This window comes from Gymnogyps californianus, chromosome 2 (genome assembly GCF_018139145.2).
Source record: "Gymnogyps californianus isolate 813 chromosome 2, ASM1813914v2, whole genome shotgun sequence".
NCBI lineage: Eukaryota > Metazoa > Chordata > Aves > Accipitriformes > Cathartidae > Gymnogyps > Gymnogyps californianus.
This window is the reverse complement of record NC_059472.1, coordinates 159,474,324-159,495,225: the sequence shown is the minus strand read 5'-3', so window position 1 is coordinate 159,495,225 and position 20,902 is coordinate 159,474,324. Positions and strand designations below refer to the sequence as shown.

The window sequence follows — 20,902 nt, the reverse complement described above, 5'->3', positions numbered from 1 at the left end:
GGAATTTATCAGATAGTTCTGGGAATAAAGTCCACATTGATTCTGGAAAAGCATGCATCCCAGAAACGTATGAGAGGACAGTGAACGTTCAATACAATATAAATGTAAAAGAGCTTCTTCCTTTCTTCCTGGCTCATTAAGGATTTGTTCCTGAGTTTGCAGAAACCTCACATCTATACCAATAAACTAAACACAGTAATGGCCCATTCCGTGATGGCAGGACACGCTCTGACATCTCCACACTGTTCAGCTCTGTTACGCTGCAGATCAAGTTGGCCACTTGATGCTCCTGGGCTGAACTCAAAACTTTCCTCTGGGATTTATTTTTTTTTGCTTATGACAGGAGTCAAAGCCACGCCAAGGAGTTGCTATGGTATGGACAACTGAGTCCCACTGCCTGGGCCAGGCCATGTTTAATTACTTAGTATAGGCACATCTATAGGGGCAAGGCAAGGATCTAGGTTAGCATAACATGCAGTGCATTTGACAATGTAGAAGTTTGCCCTGAAAGCCTAAGTAATCCTGCTGGAGAACTGCAAATGTTGACTCTTCAGGTTAAATACCTAAATCTCTCTGAAGGTGTCTATCTAAACGGCAGTGGTTTTGCAAGTGGTGAACACCTAAGTTCCTTATTAAATCAACAGGAATTTGAAAATCACCTTGTAGACATAGTGGGACAAAATTAACATTTATTAATGTACAGGCTTACAAGAATCTGCTTTAGAAGAGAGAGCAAAACCGAGTTGTGCCGTTTCTACACTTGGGGTTTGTAAGATACCACCAGTCAGAGGAACATTTGCAAACTCTAACGCTCTTTCCTTCCCCCAAAACTTCCTCTCTGCTCCCTGCCCCGAGATATCCCTGAAAGCAAAAACACAGGGAAAGCAAAGATAGCAAGTGAAAAAATCGCTTGACTAATTTTTATTTATTGCAAATTAAAATTGTCATTGCACTGCTATGTTAGATATCTAATAAAAGGCAGGTGCCGCTGTGCTGCCTCCCCTTTGGGAGGCTGTTCAGACCCGGGGCTTCTGCCTCCTGAGCCACTCCAAAAAGTCAGGGCACTACGTGGCCACCTACTGTAAAAAGAAACATGCTTGTATGAAAGGTGAATGTATTTTACTCTTTTTTATTTAATGTTTACACCATAATAGGTCACTGAAAACTGGAATTAAATTTTAACTTCATGCACAAATGAGAAAACAAGCTATACTGCAGATAATATTTTACAGGAATATGACACAGTATACTGATTTTCTTTAATCCTGAAATTCACTGGAGTAGTGGTGCAGCTTTGTTCTTAGCTAAGATCTGTTTATCTAAAACTTTAATGACTAATTATTTTTTTTTCCGAAGCTCAATTGAATTTTGCAAACAGGATTAGATCTTTAAACTCTGAAGCATAGCTGGGAATGATTATGGAAGACCAAACTAAAGCAGTTTTCTGTTATTTGCAGTGACAGCATGGCAAGCTGCTTTCTAAGGGTGTCATGTGCAAACAGCTGTTATCTTAGCATGGATCTGGCTTATGACTTTACAGCAATTTGGAAAGCTAGTGGGTTTTCACCTGAAAGAGTAACTTTGGGCCACAGAGCCTGATTTCTGTGTGCGAACACATGCTGCTAAGCTGGGGAGCAACGTGCATTGCTTGCTATGGCAGGTAGTGCCACCTGCTTGGACTCTGGTGCTGTACTGACTGCTACTAACTTCTGCATCTGTGTGGTAGCTCATTGCCTATTTCAAAGGAGACATCCATCACATCTATGCAAGAATCTTATTTTAACCAGTAAACATATGGTGAACATAGTTGCTTTTCACTGTGGCCAGAATACTGCAATTTTAGGTGTGAATCTGTTGCAGGGCATTGTCTTGAGGCAGGATTTGGTAGCAGAAGATAGAGCTTCTTGAAATAGATCCTAGTTGACATGAATTTGATTCATATTAACAAATTAACTCTCTGACATTGTGTCAATATGTAGAGGGAGACTACGAAAGCACTTTCTTAAGGACAGGGTTGGGAGAAGCACCTTAACAATTTCAGAGAACATCATGGTTTTCAGCTGTTGACTGTCTCAGAGGTACACTAATGATGTTAAAACATTTCAGGTTGTCAACAGTGATTTGCTTAGCAGAGGCTTTAGGGTCAACATTGCTTCTTTTAATTAAGCTCTTTACATGTAATGTTAGGACAATTTCTAACACAGGGAGGTCATAGTTTTGATGGGAACTTTTAGTGGCCACTGTCAAGACTGATGAGAATTTGAAAATCTGATTATTAGCAGAAAGATAGTCATTACTGGTAAATTCTCTTTTATTTGTTGTGGATATATGACTATGTCTATTGCCTGCATCTCACCCTCCCCATGCAATGCCAACCTAAACATCACCATCTTCTTTAGAAGCTGCAGCATTTCTTCTGGTAATTGCCAATTTATCCAATCATCCCATTACCTTATTGGTAGGCTGGCTTAACTTAGAGGAGTCTAGAAATGAATGATTAGTCTGAGGAGGAATAATATCTGAGAGAGGAGTAAAGAAGTGGTGTTAGTATAGTAAATTTTCTTTTTGAATAGTTACGTTTCTGTTGTGGTCAGTTGTGGTCATTACATTTTGTTCCCCCATATGTTTCTCGGCTGCTGCAGGGATGCATTTAATTTTGCATTTATTTCCAAGCATTTTTCAAATTATTTGATGTGTGCTGGGCTTTCCCTTTTAGCTCGATCTGGAAACATTCCTCAAAGACAAGTAAGGACCTGTCTGGCTATCTCAGAGACTGTATCTCTGATAGCTGCTTTGATGAGTAAGTAACCACCTGTCTGGCAGTAGCTGGAGTTCATGTAGGGAGAAAGACAATTTAGAGCTACAAACCAAAATAAAACTAATGGTTATATCCTACAACATGTTATTGCATCGTCCAGAAGAGCCTTGTTAGTTAAACTGAATGAGCTGCCTCTTGAAATGCTTAAACCTGTCGGAGAACTCACAGTCTAAACAGAGGAAACAACAGAGGATGTTATCCTCCCTGAATAAGCATACATTTAAGAAGGCTGCAGGTATGTGAAACTAGAGGTATATAACATGGTTTTGAAATAAAAAAAAATACAGTATGAAACATGATGAAAAAGGCAGTCAGGATGAAGATGGAAGTATGAGATCTATATTTCAGGTTTAATTTTTAATCACTATCAAGTCCATTAGAGAAGTGAAAATAGAGTGTGATCAATTGATATAAAAGTATTTTTTCCAAAAATGTTAATGTCTTTATTATGAAGTAGCACCTGCTACTGCATCGAAAGTTATTAGATTGTATGTGCATGAAGTAATACCCATAGAAGAAGTTAGATGAATAACCCATAATAAATCATATCCCACAACGGTATGCAGTTAATATCAAGATTAATTATGCGCTGATTTGTAAGTCATTATAACATAGATATCAATGTTGAGGTTTAATTTTTCTCTAAAAACTGATGAATTCTGATATAGCTGTTTAACTATTTATAAGCACCCTTGAGATGCAGGCTAAAGCAAGACAAGGAAACATACCACTGTTTCATTTGTTCGCCTTGTATAATGGAGTGGTTAAATCTACAGTATCAATCATATCAAAACTTAATTAGAGTTTCTGTTTTCTGACCCAACCTTGTAAACACCTCGCTGTGTTTTGTCTTCCGAGATGTGTGGTAGCAGGCTGTTTTTCTTATTTTTACACATTACAGAAGATTACAGATAGTCTTCTCTTGTAATGGTTACATTGTGGCATCATTTTTATCTGATTTATTAAAATGATTAAAAAGCAGGAAAACACAGGATATATTCTGCCACGTTGATGAAGTTTTATGAGATGTTTAATAAGTTGTGTCAAATATAGTTTATATTCTTGAGTCATTAGCATGTGAAACACCATAATATTTAATTCCCTTTCCTGATTAAGGGCCAGATCCACTTAGAGACAGACACCCATGAGTTGGGCTCAGCTCCCCACACTGCGCACAGAGAGGGCTGGATGCTGCAGGGAGGTGATGCAGGAGTTTATGCACAGGGCAGGCATCCTCCTGCCAGGGAAAGGATACCCCTGTTACAGACACCTACGTTGTATCTTGGGTCTTTCTCTGCAGAGCAAGTGTTTATGCTGGTAAATCACATACTGAAATAGCTAGGAAGTGCCTAAGCACTCCTATCTGCATCCCACTGAAGTCTGTGGGACATAAGCACAAGTTTAAATGGTTTCCCTACTACAGAAAGGCATTCCATTAAATGCTTTCCTGAGTTCATCTATAGCTGAGCCTATGGGGCATGCGGGGCCAAAGGAAACCATTGCCCTTTCCCGGCAGTATTTTCCCTGTGGATGGAGGAGAGCATCCTGTCGGAAAGGACAGAGAAAAGCCATGGTGCAGTATCATACATTAACTGACAGCAGCATTTCTTAATTGGTATCAAAAGGATTTAGTAAAGTATTAAATATAGTTACTGATTTTAGGAGCTGCCCATAATATACAGTGTTAAATTTATATTTAGATGAAGAAATCAACAGTACTCCAAGGCACACTGTGCAGTTATGTAATAAAACATCAACAGATAACAAAACCTAACTATAATAGAGTCATGTTTTACTTTTTGGAAGTTGCCTATTTTCTATTCCTTTGCTTGTTTTCCCACATTTCACTTAAAATAAAAAAAATTGCCTACATGCACACGTGGATGACACTCGCAGATCAGAACTGCACACATCATCCCCATACACCACACACCATCCCTCTGAGGTCAGAGCTTAAATGGTGCACAGAGGGTGATGAATGCCATCTGGACTAAGGTAAATCTCATCCCTAATGGACATGGGAAGCATTTTTCCGGAGGCTGATTCCAAGTGCAGCCCCATTATCAGGCAGGCCAAGCATGCCCACCTCTTGCTGATCCCGTGTCCACCCATGACAGTGGTCTTTGCCGAATCAGACTCCGTGAAAGATGCTCAGGCAGTTTGCTGTGACTGCTATGATCATCCCAGCAGCAGCAGAGGGAAATGGGATTCTTCTTCCTTCTGCAACAAATGTTTTAATAATTGATAATCAAAGTGGTAAGCTGGAACTATATGTGGTATCCATTCATGCAGCATAACAGGAGCTAATAAAATATACAGAGATTACCTCTACCTGTGCAGAACAGCAGATAACGAATAGCACGCCCGATGGTAGTCTTCAAGCTGAGTTCAAATGCTCCTGTCCTGACAAGGCGATGAAGACAGTTGATGAGCTGTAACCGCCTGCTCCTCTTACTTGAAATGATGCCCTTACCTCCCCCCTTGCTGCTCACACCGCAGATGTGCTGCCTGTGGGCACGGATGCAAGACCAGCTGCAGCGCGGGAGCATGTGTTTTGTTATCTGGCCACAGCTTCAGAGGAGACATCGCTGGCACGCGAGAGCGGAGTGGGGAGGCTGGTGTGCCGCGGGTGAGCTCTGGCCTCTCGTGCTGAGCTGAAATAAGGGGAGCTGCACCCTTGCTTTGTGCCCTGGCCAGCAAACCTCTCGTGCGTTAGGCTAACCTTCAAAGGCTACTCCTCTGCCTCAAAACCCTCGAGGGAGATTAGTTTTTTGCTGTATGTGAGCAGGGAACCCATAGGAATATGGCTCTTAAAGGGTGCTATCTCAAATGGAGAGGTGCTTAGGAATTGAGGCATCAATTTTTACAGATGTTTGAGAGCCTTGCCTACAGGGAAACTGAGGGCAATCAGGCATCTATATGGCTTTTAACAACCTAGCCCTGCTTTTGGTGTAATTGCCCAAATACCTTGTATAGATGACCTAGTAAACCCTCCATTTTCCCCCACAAATCTCTGTTCCTAGAGTGAGAGTGTCCCATCTCCTCACACTATGAAAAGGAAAACTATGGGGAAAACAGCAGCGGCAAAAGCTACAAATCAGAGAGGAGGTAGGAAGACACAGATTAGGGGGTTAGCATCACTGCTAAGTGAGGTTAACAAATTGTCAATTACTGGATCAAAAACTGGATCCGTACTGTGGGCTCCCACCATGCATGGTTAGTCACTGCTACCATGGAGTGACTGACTGATGGGGAGAGGGATTAGTTCAAAATCAGAAAATTGAACTAGTACAAGCATGAAAATCTATACAAATTAAACTTTTTTTCAGCCATTTCTCTCAGGTGGGCTTTTCCACATTTTTTTTTCTGCAACAGATGCATTTGTTGGTTTAGGAATTTGAATTCTTAATATAAGGCTTAATGTAAGTGAGAAATTAGTTGAGTTGTAATTAAGAGGTATGTAAAGTGTGGATGGTATAGAATACAGGAGGCTCTTGGGAAGTCCATACTCAGCATGAACCTAAGCACGGACATTTTGTGGACTCGTCTCTTGAGGGCATCTGGGTTCAGAAGTCTTGTCAAAGGATCAGGATTATATCAACACATCTTTCATTCCCATGGGGGATAAAGACTTCCTGCCTGGATGGCAAATGTTCTCATTTCCCATGAAAAGTTATAGGACAAAGGTTAAGTACCTCCTGTAATTTCACAAAGAAACTTGATACAAGCCTCTAGCTGTCATTTCTATCTATGCCAGATATTTTTTGTTGTTCTAGAAGCTGACTGCATGGTACAGCCTGTAACACAGGGGCTTGTTAGGACCTTAGAAGACTGATTATTTTACACTTCTTGTCTTCAGCCTGCAAAGGGCACGTGCTGTGTGACTGCATAACTGGCGCTGAGAGTACCTCCTCACGTGGCACTTGCGTCTGGACTCTCGGCATCGCTGGAATCATGTTACCAGACCCCAGGGAAAAAAGTAGAACTGGGCTTATTCCCTGCAAGGGAATTTTTTTGTTAATATATTTTTTACAGAAGCAGACAGATTCCAGCTCTTTGTTCTATTGCCCAGGAGAGTTTTTCTCTCTCTCAGGAGGGGAAAAAAATACCAAAATCACAAATAAATGGTGATGAAGCCATTAAACAAAATGGAAATTAAGGGAAAAGTGGGAATGAGATACTGTTGATGTGAATTTTAAGAGTCCTTCACAAAGGGTTATGTAAAAGAATGAACTAGATTCTGATTTTTTTTGTTAAATTCATGCCAAGAAAATGAAAAAAAGAACAATCCGAGGTTTGTAACACCCCATTAGTTTGCTATGAGGTTTCCTGAAAATAATATGACTTTTTCATTTTGTATTATAAGGCTACGATAGCGATATTTTACAAAAGCAAAATACTGTGTACAAAAAAGCAATGCTTTTTCTTTTCTATTTCAAGACCACAAAAAAGTGTTGGGCACTAAGGCACAGCCTTATCGTATTTCTTGCTAACAAGGAGAGGTCATAAAACATACAGTTTTTCCTCCTCCATCCTCCTCCATCCTCCTCCTACTAAAAAGTAAATGAAAGCATGTCTGCTTTGCAGTCAGTGTCCCAAGTGCTAGCTTTAAATTAGCTCGCTGGGGTCCTAAGAGCGTGTGGCTGCTAGAGCCTGAAGCTTAGCCCAGGCTGACTGCCCTAGCATTTATCCCAGCTTCTCGGGCAGGTATTGTAGCACTGAGATCCATGTTTCAAACACAGCATGGCTCAAGGTGCCCTAGTGAGCTACTGGAGACACAGGGCAGATATATCACACCAACAGCCACCATGCTCTCAGGAGCACGCATGGTGATGGGGTGTGCTTTCAGATTTAAGGGTCTCTTTTTCCCCGTGAGTCCAAAGCAGCCCATGGGAAAAAAGAAAGAAAAGGAAAAAAAAAAAAAGAAAAACACTAGCTTTTACTTCTGCAATTCCTCTGATTCTTTTTAACTTCTGATCAGACATATTTTTCATTAATTATTCACTACAGTCATAGTCCCTCACCATATGGGGAGGGGATTAGCTGAAATGATGAACCTCTGCTGCAGTTCGCCACTGTTGCTTGGTCCTATCCAAGAGGGAAGGGGCTGCAGCTATCGACTTGCAAGGTGTTTTCTCAGAACAGCCAAGGTCCAGCTCCATTCAGCTTACAAAAGGACAGTTTGTTTCACATTTCAAAGGAGGTGAAAATTAATGGGTAAAAAAGAACTGACTTCTCATACAGAGCTAAGTACGTGTGCATGTAGGGGGTGAGTCTCTGCTTTCCCATGCCAAGAAATGGAAAGAAAAAAAGAAGAGTGTGTGTGTATATATATACACATACATCTCTGCTGTAACAATATAATGCAGTTAATGAATCCGTGCAATTCTAATTGTTTTAATTTTGTTTTGGTTTTTTTTCCTGCGCCCCCTATTCCCCTTGTCCATATGAATATGACAAAAATGACTGCAAATATTTTAGTACCATGGCTTGCTTGTTTGTTTGGTTTGAATTTTGAGGTGAAGTGGTGGGCTTTGACATTTTGTTTTATCCTGGCAAGTGAAAGATTAGCACTTGACACCCCCTTCATTAATAGCTCAAACTAGCTGTAAGAGGAGGGAATAAATGGTCTATAGCAGCCTGGTCAGATATTAAAGACTATAGTAATATATAATCACATACTCTTGACATTGTTTACCAACAGGTGAAGAATTTCTGGAGAGAGAGGTAGAAAATCCCATGGTACTGTGAAGGGACAGACGGGGCAGTGTGGGGCATGATCAGCAACGTGGGGGACACTGCAGGAGAGAAAAATGCCAAGAGCAGAAGAGCCTTGGCCTCTCTTCCTCAAGGCAGCATTTGGCAATGGTTGAAGATTCATCTGTCATAATTAAATAACTGAGATTCCTTACATTGGCAATTATCTGCTTTCTATACAGGGAGGTTTCAGTGATGGACCAGATGAAAGGCTATTGAATACACAAGGGGAATGACACAGGTATTTATGTCAATGAAGTGGAAGGAAAATAACGCAGCTGATTTATCTTGAGTAGCTCATACGACCTGTCTGTCCCTTCATTGTGCTGCTGATATCTTTTGGCAACCAGCGCAGCGGCCGACATATGAGCACAGATCAGTTGTGTCACATTCTTTCCTCACTTCATTGACGCAGAACATGTCATAAAATCTCGCTGTCCTCAGCGCCACCTTTCAATTCCCGAGTTTGATGACAGCAAATGTCACTTGAGAAAAGCACAAGGGCTATGACTGGTGATAGTTTTGGGAAACATCATGTGGAGCTGTGTCACCTCGGGGACATGTTCTTATTGTAGCTTTGAGCGTGAATGTCACTGTACTGCTGGGTGTCCTCTTCTCCCCAGGTAAAGAAGATACCCTGTGTATAGTTGTTTTGAGGGGGAGAGGAGTCCATAGTTTGCAAGTCAGATAATAGGGAATTGAAAGCCTGTGACAATGCCATGAAGTTATGGGAACTGTTTTAGCCCTCTTGAAAAAGCAGGATTTCAACTGAGGTTTGCTCTCCTGCCAGTTAAAATTAGTGGAAACCTGAAAACTTTGGTTCAGATCTTCTATACAGATACCATGAGTCCAATAGCCTCATCATTTTTGCCCTTAAATTTCTTCATGTCTTCAGCTGCAGCTAGGCCAATGTAAGGTCTTGCTGAATGGGAAGTCTGGAGTTCAGAAGCCAAACGCTGCTTTTTCTGAGTATACAGAAGTGTGTGCGACCAGAGGTAGAGGGGTCGCAATCTGGTGAACATGAGGAGAGCTGACAAATGGGATTTCTAACCAAAATGATTTTATATTACATTACAGAAAATGTTTAGCTGTGCAGGCTGGTAGGAGGGAGAGTTCTGCTTCTAATTATGATTCAACATTATCTTTCACTGATAATAGCCTTTTTGTAATCAAAGAAGGTAAAAATGAAATGCATGTTGCTGATTTTTGTGTGTGCACCAATGAGCAATACAATCACAATATAGTTTTAAATTAAATTCTTTCGTTCCTTTTGTTAATTTGAGTTTGATGGTTTTCCCTGGTGCCAGAGCCTAATTTACAGCAGAGAAAATTCCCTTAAATTGATTTTTAAAAATGCACTCACATACACTACATTAACCTTTTCATTCCCTTATGGTGTGTGTCAAAGAAAAATGATTGCTGTAACTCTGCTTGTTGGAGAGACACATCTGTAGAGTGTATTAATTGGTAGAGTTCCCATTCTGCTCTGGACAGATTTTTCACATGGTAAATGAAATCCTGGCTGTGCTAATGCTCTTCTCTCTCTTTAAAAATACCAGTGCTCCAGCCCCCATCATTTTCCTTCTCCCACTTCTACATATCTGATCACTTCTGAACTCTTTTATTAGCTATGGAAGAGTTTTATCTTTGAATTTAGATAGCAAGAAGAAAGGCACCAAGGCCCAGATCCTCAGGAGTATTTCTGTGCCTGACTCCTGGTGAAGACACAGGGAATTAAGGATTTGAACACCTCTGAGGACATTGGCCTGTGCATGGTGCAATGTGGTGTTCGCAGCACCACATGAGAGGGCTAGATGGTAGGGAGGTCTATACTGGAAGGTTTGTTGCAGTATCCCATGAGTTTAGGATGTCTTTAAGTTTTGCAAAGTGAGTGAGATGGACAGGGAGATGAAGATAGAGGACCGTTTTAGGTGTATTTAGATCAGGAGTTGATCTGAAGCTCTGCTGAGCACTGTAGGGAAATGTGGACATGGTGCGCTCTGCCTGCTGGGTCTGTTAAGACCGCTTAATTTCAGAAGTCAAACCCTGCTTCTTGAGAGAATAACAGGTTGGTGAGGTGCAGAGAAGAAACTCCTTTTTTGCCTTTTTTCTTCCTATCTCTGGAGCATTTTTTCATGGGATGCAATGAAACTGCCACACACAAGTCATTGTGTCTGCTTGGGTGATTTTTCTCTTTTCAAAGCCTACAGCATGTTTAAATCAGTATGATATACCTACATTTAACTTCAGTTTCAAATACAAAGGGGACTTTTCTAACCCACAGTCTCTCACTTTTGACGTCAGAAGTGAGAAAGTCACAAAATTAGAGGAAGAATTTTGATTACAGTGGAGACTTTACAGCTTGAAGCCAGTGAAAAGCAGGCAGATAAACCAGCAGCATGATTCAGGAGAAGAGGTGCTTTTGTCAGTGCTGTTAAGATGCTAACATGAATTGTGCAGGGAGATTAAAAATGATCATGATAATGCAGTGGCTTTGCTGCTGGGTGGCAGTGACCCTCTTGAAATAGACCTTCGAGGAGAAAAAAATTGCAATTTGTGTGTCAGTCAGTTTTGCTTTTTTTTTTTGAGTGGAAACGTGGATGTCTCAGTTCCATTCTGTAATTCACTTACTGAGTCTCAGGATTGTATTGAATTAAGGATATTTCTTTCAAACAAAAGATGAGCAAGAATAGTGTTCTTTCGATACAAGGAGTCATGCTGCTGCGGTGTTGTGCCACAGTTAACACAGCTTAGTATGGGAAAGAAAGTTAGCATCTTGCTTTCCTGAGGAAAAATGACTTATTGTTTGTTGGTTGTGTTTACTGCTGCCCAGAAAGTTTTGAAAATGAAAATAAATGATTTTGCAAAGCTCTTTGTAATGTGCTGTGAGAACCCTAGTAAAAATAGAAATCAATTAAAACAGACCAAGCATAAGAGTTGTAAACCTTTGGAGACCTTGGAGTCACTTTGCCTGACAGCAGCACTCGGTGCTGAGCAAGCCGGCTGCATCTCGCGCCAAAAGCCCGAGTACCCTTCGAAAAGCTGTAATTCTTCAAACTACAGTTTTCCTAAGCTAGACCTGGACAAGGGCCAGGGGGAATTAAGACTTTTTTTTTTAAACTTCATGAACATCAAATCAGGATATCCATGAAGTGGTTTCTGGTTCAAGAATATCTGAGAAAAGCCCAAGCAAATCCCATTAGGAGAACTGAGATGTCTCCCAGCTATTTTGAGGACAGTCTCGCAGCCTCTGGACTCTGCTCCCTGCCTCATCATCCAAGCAACGCTCATGGAAGTCAGCACAGGTTGCTGCTAGCCAGAAAGAAATAGTTTACATTATAAAAATGGAAAAGACAGCCATCCTTTCGCTGTTGTGTCCCTCGCTCCTTATTTCAGAGTGAGTAACGGTACGAGCTCAAGCAAATGATTTTCCTTAAGAGTAAGAATGGCAGAACTGGGGGTGAGTTGGGGACTGTAGCTTAGGTTTAGGATTTGGGGTTCAGATGGAGTTTAGGGCTGCATTAATACGGTGAAGTAACCTGGAGGGGTGCAGGGGACCAAGATGATCATTGATTATATGATCAATGACCATAGATGATCATTGGTGTGGTTTGTTAGCATGCTCCCAGGCATGGTTTTGGCCCATTACTAGCAGGGCTGTCCCAGGAATGCTGCAGCAAAGCCTGGGGTTCAGAGTGGGCCAGAGACTGTTTTGGTAAAGCAGTTTGCTTTATTTACTGGTTTGTATTTACTTATGAAACCAGGACTGACAGATCCAGGAGATGAGAAGAAGGGGAGAGAGACTAAACAAAAAGATCTTGGCTGTACAGGCTGAGGAGAAGGGGACTTGGCTGGGAGAGAAAAGCCTTCATACTGCATCCTACTCCAAGAACTGCTAATGTCTTTTCATTCAAAAGCATTGTGTAAAATACAGGGCCACACTTATACGTTGTTTTTCCATTGCTCGACATCATTGTTAAAATTTGTATCAGAGAAGAATATTCCTTCATAATTTTCATTAAAATCTTGGTTACATACTACAAATGGAAACAGCATTAGAGACCCACACATCAAATATGACTTGATCCTAGAAACAACAGAAAATTAAGATTCTCTTAAAGGGAAAATTATAAGACAAGTAGCATCTTAATATAAATATTGCTATAAAGATGAATAATGCAATTGTGTTGTCTTTGAAACATGCATACATCTAACAATTTGTATTTTTCAAAACAGTAAATGACTGGTGCTTGAAAGAAAAGTTGTGAAAAGATGTATAAAAATAATCTGTGAATTTTAGCATCCAGAATAACTCTGGATTCTGCATTTTACACACCTCCTACACTATACTTTGATTGTAATAGGATACTCAGATGCTTGAGAAATCCAGTACCATAATCTGATTAATTATGATATATGGAAAAGATTAAAGGACTCAGGCATTCTACTAAAAATGTTGTTATTGACCTCCATAAGGGCAGGTTCTAGCTTGAAATGGGGAGGAACTTTTCTCTCTCATGAGATCCTACTCGCTTATTTGAGGGATTTTTTTTTTTTTTCCTGCTGAACTCAACTTTTACGTAAAACACACATCGCTCGAGTCCCATGGAGGACAGAAATATGTGATTTTTACTGGTTCTTTACTAAATTCAGAGAGCATTTTAGTGAGCACACAGAACGGATTTTATCATCACATGCTTGTTAATTTGGACATTTTTCTTTGTTCTGTACATAAAAGCATTTTATGTTGTGTCTCATCATGGAGGTTCAGGTAATTTTCATTACTTTTGGAATCCCATTATTATGGGCTCTGATCAAATGTCCTTTCCCCGCAGAAAGCTCTGAATTGTCACTGCAGCCTCCTCCTCCCTGCAGTGCCATCCCATGCCATCCTCTTACCCCTTGGTCTGTCCGTGTCCCTCACCTCCCCATGTCACTCCAGGACTCAGGGGTCAATCCTGTCTCTGACCTGGTTTGCTCAACTGCTCCAATGGCCGCGGGACCTTCAGGAGCCGTCACCTTGCAGCCCTCACGCCAGCCAGGGACCTCATCTGAAATCCCCAATCCACCATCATCCTGTAAGAAGTAATGATGAGAGAAACATATTTTGAACAAAAAGCAGCTGATGTATTTCAGATAGTAATGCTAGATGGTGGTTGGCATGGTAGGTTGTACTGAGGGAGCTTCTCTCTTTCTGTTTTTTTATTTCCCCATACATGCATGAAGCTTTGCTGCATTTTAATAAGAGTTATGTATGTCGACCAACGGAGGAGCGACCCTCCCCTAGCCCCCAGCTGCTTTAATTCACACATGAATTCATATAATAATTACTGTATCGCAGAAGTGTTTGCAAGTAACCTGGCAAGGTAATTTTTACTTTCTTAGCACGCAGTGCAATTTCTGCATCCTGAGTTTGATGGACACCTCAGGAGAGTGCAAAATGAAATTGATAAACCTGTTTTCTTCCCCCCTGCTGTACACACTGTTTTCGTGTTCCTCTTCCCACTGTCTCTGCAGCACGGCGACCTCAAAACTTGGCTGTCTTCACAGCTCTTTCTCACGTCGTTGCCAAACAAATTATTTAGGAAATAAATTTTGTTCGCCTCGTGTTTCCCTTTCTGTACCATTTAGAAACAAATTATTTACAAACTAGATTACGGGAAAAAAAGATGCCTAGGAGTTAGTAAAATATAATATTAAACAGAATTTCTAATGCTGTGTTTCTATCCAGGGAGATTAAACACCTCAGTACTTCCCTTATCACAAATTCTCCCTTGGTGTTCAGAGCCATAAATTGAATGATATTTTCTTTTTTTCTGAAATATGGTGTCACTAAAAATTGTAATTGCCTTTTTACAAATGTAAGCAGAATGGCATTTTGTTGGAATTAGGGGAGACGACAAAGCTGAGAGGTGGTTTCACCAAGCTCTCAAATACTGCAGAGAAGCTTCTTTTCCCATTTCTTGAGAACATAATTCTTCAAGAAATAGAATAGAGAGATGTCATCCTGGCATGCCTTGGCAACATCACCTTTTGCAGATGCTTTCTGCATGGGTATGAACTCTTTCAAGGCTCGTGTGTGTGTTGTGGCTCAGTTTGGAGGGAGGCAGGCTGTCAGAGCATTACAGTGGAAAAACTGGAGCTAAGCAAGTGCTGTGGCATGCAGGGGTCCTGGGCTCAGTGATATAATCTGTGGCATTTGGGCTTGCCAAGCCTTTTCATAGACCTGATGATAATACAGACTCTTATGGAATAAAATTCTAAGCGTCAAACCAAGTTTTACTGGTGCCATGGCAGATATTTCACCTGAGGAGATGATTTGGTTCTGTTTTAGTGGATGAATGTGTGTGCTTATATCAAACACTGAAATAAAATCAAAGAAATGCTGTTGATTTTATGGGCTCTGTCACTATTGGGAATGGATCTTTAATTATGACTTGAATTACAGTAGCAGCTAAGGGCCTCTGTGAGGATTTGCAGTCCCTCTGCGCCAGGTGCTATAAAAACATCTAGGTTACAGCAGATGAATGAACCAAACTGATGGTGGGGAAGTGAAGAAGATTAATAAGTTGACATTAAATCAAGACCATCCCAATTCTTGCTTAAAAGTATCTCTACTCACATATGTCGTGTGTCGTACACACATACAACTTTGCCATCTCCTTTCTCCTAGGCGTGAGTCAGAAGATGGGCATGCCTTTGGCTGGAGCCACGCTTAGTGCAACAGGTCCAGCTGGTGTTCACAGCTTGAAATTTTGTCACCTTGAGAATAGGCTTCTGGCAGGTTTTCAGAGTCCACGTTCCCAACTTCTAATTTATTTTGGAAATTCTGTGTAGTCACTCTGTCCCTAAGCACTAGGAATAATATGGGAATGCTTCAAATGGCAATACTGCTTATTTATATGTTGTAAGGGGATAGGAGGATGTTGCAGTGTGGTTACTATACTTGAGTACAAAAGTCATGTGAGATGCCAGTTCAAAATATAGAGATGCTAAATTAATCTTTTAGTGATGCTAGGTCTGGAGGGGATCCAAAACTGTTTCATCATAATGTTCATAAAAATGATGGGAAGTTATTAAATATCCATTTCTGCAATACAGTATAGCTAGGAATCCCAGATATTACTGTATTTAGATCTTTTTACAGATTTTTTTTTTTAATTTAGAAGTAGCACTGGGTTTCATTTGTAGCTGACACAGACTGGCTTTGCTCCAGTGGAGCCAATGATCTGTGTCAGTCAATGCTAGCTGAGGATCTGGTGCCTTCTGCTCTAAAACTGTGGAAGACCCATCATCTGTTAAAGCTAGCAGTTAGGTGTAAGGTGCAGATGGCATTCATTTTCTCCTATTGGCTTTGTAATAGAAACATGTAAGATTCAAAACTGTTGAAGCATAAAACATGCAAGGTTTATTTTTACAAAGGGCTGAGTGTTATGGATACAGCATTTTCCTCACTCACTCTCAAACACTCCATTAATGCCCAACCTGAAAGCATTTGCGTATGTGCACTTTGCAGAAAATTGTGCGAGGGGATGGAGCTACAGGGCCGAAAGGAGTGGCTTTAGGGCATTCATAAAAGAGCCCCCCAGAAATGCAGGGCAGGATAGTGTGTTGCATTGTGTGCAGGGTAAAAGATTTTTCTCATGGTGCTGGGGAGTAGACAGCAAAGATGTTAACTGTTATTAAGTCATTGCTCCCTATTAATAAAAGCATTTATTATCAACAGAAGATGAAGAAAAACATAACGTAGTTGTCTTTCATCACCGCAACAGGTAGGATGGGTTTATCCCTCTGAATCTTTCTGTTGGGGTTTTGCAGGAAAGCCCACATACATGCCATGCCTCATTTGTAAAAACAGACCAAGTTTTTATTCCTCTCACTCTAAAGTGTCACCTTTAGCGTCTGAACAACTGAATTTACTGTAGCCTCAGGCTTAGGCTCTCTGAGTCTATCTGCAAACCAATTGCTATTCAGCATCACACTTCAGCTGGAGCACAGCTCAGGGTGGTCTGCAGCAGCAGGAGGGGAGGGAGGTGAGTCGGGAGGAGAAGGAAAGGAAAGAAAATAAGTAAAAAAAAAAACCAAACAGAAGTAACTCAGCTTGAATTCAGAGATGAAAAGGATGCAGTTACATGCTTATTATTGTTTATCCATATTACGATACTGCCTAAGTTCTTTAGTGATTGAGGTTTCCACTGTGCCAGGCAGGGTACCAAAAATGATTCCTACCCACAAAGAACCTCCATCCTAAATTTAAGGCAGGAGAGCAGCAGAGGATCCAGACAGGCGGAGGAGTGCGATGAGACAGTAAGGCAGTATTGATCAGCAATATAACCAGAGGTCTCAGCAAACCTCCTGCTGTAATCACTGCAATGCATCTAGTTTACTGCCGTTACCATTGCAATTAATATTTCTTTTTTGCAACACAAGGTTAATAATCTAACTGTATGGGTTGCCTACTCTTTATCTCATTTGTTGTACTCAGTTTGTTTAGCAGTCATAATCTGCAGCAATTTTGTGTTATAAAGAACTAATTAACAGGAAGATTATTTTTCCACTGAACGTCACAGGAGTTTTTGCCAGGGACAACAGTGTTCCCATACCTTAAATCTTCAGGGAAGTTTTTATTCTGCGCCATGTTCTGAAATTGGTGAGCTGACTTGCCAGAGACGTTGCACTCACGTCATCAGGCAGAAGTTTTAATTCAGAACAAGGTAGCATGAGTTGACGGTAGAATACATATTTTTCAATTAACTGTGTGATAACAAGCTTGCTAGAAGATTTTTCATTTACTGTGTTTATGAGTAGTATTAGTAGTATTTCAGGTTCTTTAGTTAAAATTTAGAAACAAATAAAAAAAGCAAGAAGCAGAGCTTGCAAGAATGGCAAGTATGGAAACCATACAAAACCGCTGCTATAAATGCCATCCTGCCACCTCTGAAGCCAATAAAACATCTTGCACCTGCTTTTGTTTCATACCATTAATTTCTTGGGATTTATTTTTTTTTCTTTTCCTTTTATTTCTGATTTACACTGGTGTAACTGAGGAGAGCTCAGTCTCCTGTCTGCAGCCATGGCCCAGTGTCACCTGCTTCAGCAAGGGCCCTCACATACAGCACATGTATCTGGAATGTATATATTCCAGTATAACACACCTAGGTTTTGTTGTTATTGCACAAAAGTGGCAACTCCGTGTTGAAAAGACTAAGAGGCCCACCATGACCATCCCGCTATTGATACTTCAGAGATTTTGGTCCAGGACGTGTAGTTTTTATTAAATAATACCAATACTTGACAAGTGATGTCTATATTGTCCTTCTTTCATTTAGCAATATAAACATGGCTATTAAAAAAGAAAAAAGAAGTTGTGCTTGATGAGTTTTTGTTTTAAGAAGCTATTATATTATTGTAATATGGCCACCGTACTGGCAGACTTTTGGCAGGTTTCAAATAAACATGCCAGAAATAATTTTGTTGACAGCATCTTGGATTGGAGCACATCCAGCCTTCATCCATAACATGTCAGTACAGTGATTCTTTCCCAGGCAGGAAAATATGTCATCACAGATCTGTATTTTAGAGTCTTAAAATACTGTAGATGTCTGGATTTATGGCTTCAAAGTCAACTTCACAGGTGGTTAGCGTTATTTTTCAATCATAAATGAAAATGAAAGTGATAACATTTACAGTTTTTAATATGCAGCATCAATGAAGTGTGCTTATGTTAAAACCTGTAGTAACATCTGTTTTACTTTCCTAATCCAAAAACAATTAAGGTTTTATGTAAGAGAAAGACGGGGGTGGAAAACAAACAGCAAAGGAAAAAAGGAGAAAAACCAGGCTGAAGGGCTTTAGCTTGGTCACGCATGCAGAGATCGTGCAGGCGTTGTGTTAGTTCTTCATGAGAAGCAGAGAGCAGGTGACTCCTACCGATGAGTGACTTTGTTTGAATGTTTCCTTTTATGTTGTTTTCAGTAGAATAATTCTGTTAGAGCAGAAATTGTGCGTGCTTGGTTTATTTCCATTTGTAATATGCTCAGATTTCAGTATTAAAACCAAAGTGGTATCTTTAGGATTAACAGCCATGGTTCACGAAGGGTATCTGCTTGCTGCTTAGTTTAGATCTCTGTATTTACATCTGCAAGCTGGGATCTTTCAAGAGCGGGCAAATTATACCTTTGTGTGGTGCGCGGCAAACAAACCCTTGGAGGTGCCACTTCAAGAACATTATTTATGTGCTTGAATCTGTACCTGCCTAGGGCTTAATTAAACACCTTCCTGGCTTCGGTCCCAAGCACGGAGGCTTTCCTGAGCAACGTGAATAGGCAGCTGATGTCCGCTTGTGGGAACTCCTGTTGAACGAAGGGTGGGAGTTTGCTGCCAAGGGCATGGGGTATCATGGACCGGTGGTGAGGCCGTAATCTCCTGGAAGTAAAAGCTGGTCACGGAGACACAGCAACATCCCTCTGGAATTAACAGAAATACAGATAGGAAAGATCTAAGACATCGGTGCTAGCATATATATGGTACGATGTGTGTGCAGCAGATTTAGTACAGGTGATTCCATTGAAAAAGACTTCAAATGACTGAGAAGAACAAAAAAGCTGCTTACCAATCCTGTGCTGAATAAAGCTGTTTATCTTTCTTTGAAATGTCATTTATCTCTTCTTGCTTTTTATCAGGGGAAATTTCCTGATGGAATTTTGAAAATGAAGTGAAAACATTGCTTTCTGCTTCCTTGCAGTGTATTAAAACTGAAGTTTTGTTTATGAGTAGTTTTCCTCCGCTTGATACTCTAGAAATTCCCACTCTTTTTTGTTGTGATTTTGCTCAAATATTGATTGGATGACTGAAAAATTAATGGGATTATGATATGATAATGGATTTAGTGGAAGTATTGATATCCTGAAAGCTTAGAGCACGTGTGTGGATTTCTATCATACTGGGACCCATGGATGGGGAAACCTCACTTAATGCAAGATTTTATTAAGCTTTTGAACTACATCTGGGTTTGTAGGACTAATTCAAGTCCATGAACTATTTTTTTCAGTTTGAAAACTTCTGACCATTCAGGGGGGAGAGGGCTGTTAGATTATTTTCAGGAATGTGACTGTTGCCATCAGTCCTGTAATGCTGTCTGCGTCTTACCTCTGTCGTTAGACACTGTTAGGGCTTGGCTGAGTAGAAGCACTGTGGTTTCCCAGCTGCTTCTCCCCAGTTCTGCTGTCATCCCTCTAGGTCCCACTGTGCCCTGCTGTGAAGGGAAGAATATTTCTGCCACTTACTAAGAAGCCCTGGATTCTTTTCCTGGCTTTATTTCTCAATTTGTGTGTGACCCTGGGAAAGTCACAGACTCTCTTTTGAGCCTATTTGTATCACTTGAAAAATGGGGACTGTAACAGTTTCCTAAAAAAGGCATTAGAAGACTAAATTAATTAACATTTTTATTCATGTTTAGGATGAAGACATTATAAAAATGCAAGAATTTATATTCTTTCTGTTTGCTTGTTGGCAAAAGTGCATTTCTCAAAGCTCCTGACCTACTTTTCAGATTTTTCTCCAGTACGAATAATAAACTATACATTTGTTCCTTCCAATTATTTTTCATTTCAAATAGAAAGCCAAGTGCAAAGGAGGGGAAGGCAAGGAGGGGAGGGGGTGCTAACCTCTACTCCTCTTTGCCAGAAGGAAGAGAACCATCACATCTTTTCAGAACTAGAATAAATAATGAAATACAGATGTCACCTCAGATGTTTAATGCCTCAAACCTGGCTTTCCATTGCAGACTTATAGCCTTTGTAATGGATAGATCCTCAAACATATAGGAAGAGAGTCTCAACATTACCTTTTTCTGTGAAATGGATTCTCAATATGGAAAAAGTTGAAAAATATTTTTGAGGTTTTTCTGAAGTTAAAACTATGAGGTTTGCCTGACCTCCCTGTTCAGGTCATATTGCTGTGTACAAGAAAAAGCTACAATAAGTGAAATAAACTCTCTGCATTACAGAAGAACATAGTCTATTACATAGCTTTTTTGTTTTCCTGAAAAAGTAAAAAAAGAAAAAAAGAAGAATCGTTTAAAGAAGTACCAGCAGGTCTGTCTTAGACACACCATCCTTCATAACAAAGGAAATGAGGCAAAGATTCTAAATTGGTGAGGTTGACAAGGAGGAGGAGCATCCAGAGTTGTTCTGGCTGTAGAGGCCAGATCCCTTGAGTGAATTCAGCTTTCCAGGAAAGCGGAGTGCACTGATATTTCGTACAGTTCCTGGGGATGCTTCAATGCGTGCATGAAATCACATTTAATGCACAATGCTAAGGGGAATC

The 20,902-nt window shown here is 40.5% G+C and overlaps 1 protein-coding gene across 2 annotated transcripts in view; it reads left to right on the top strand.

Annotated features, from left to right (window-relative positions):
- The window catches only part of DPP6 (dipeptidyl peptidase like 6), a 421,969-nt gene that overhangs the window by 220,142 nt on the left and 180,925 nt on the right, over nt 1–20,902 (top strand). The gene's annotated exons all lie outside the window — the stretch shown is intronic.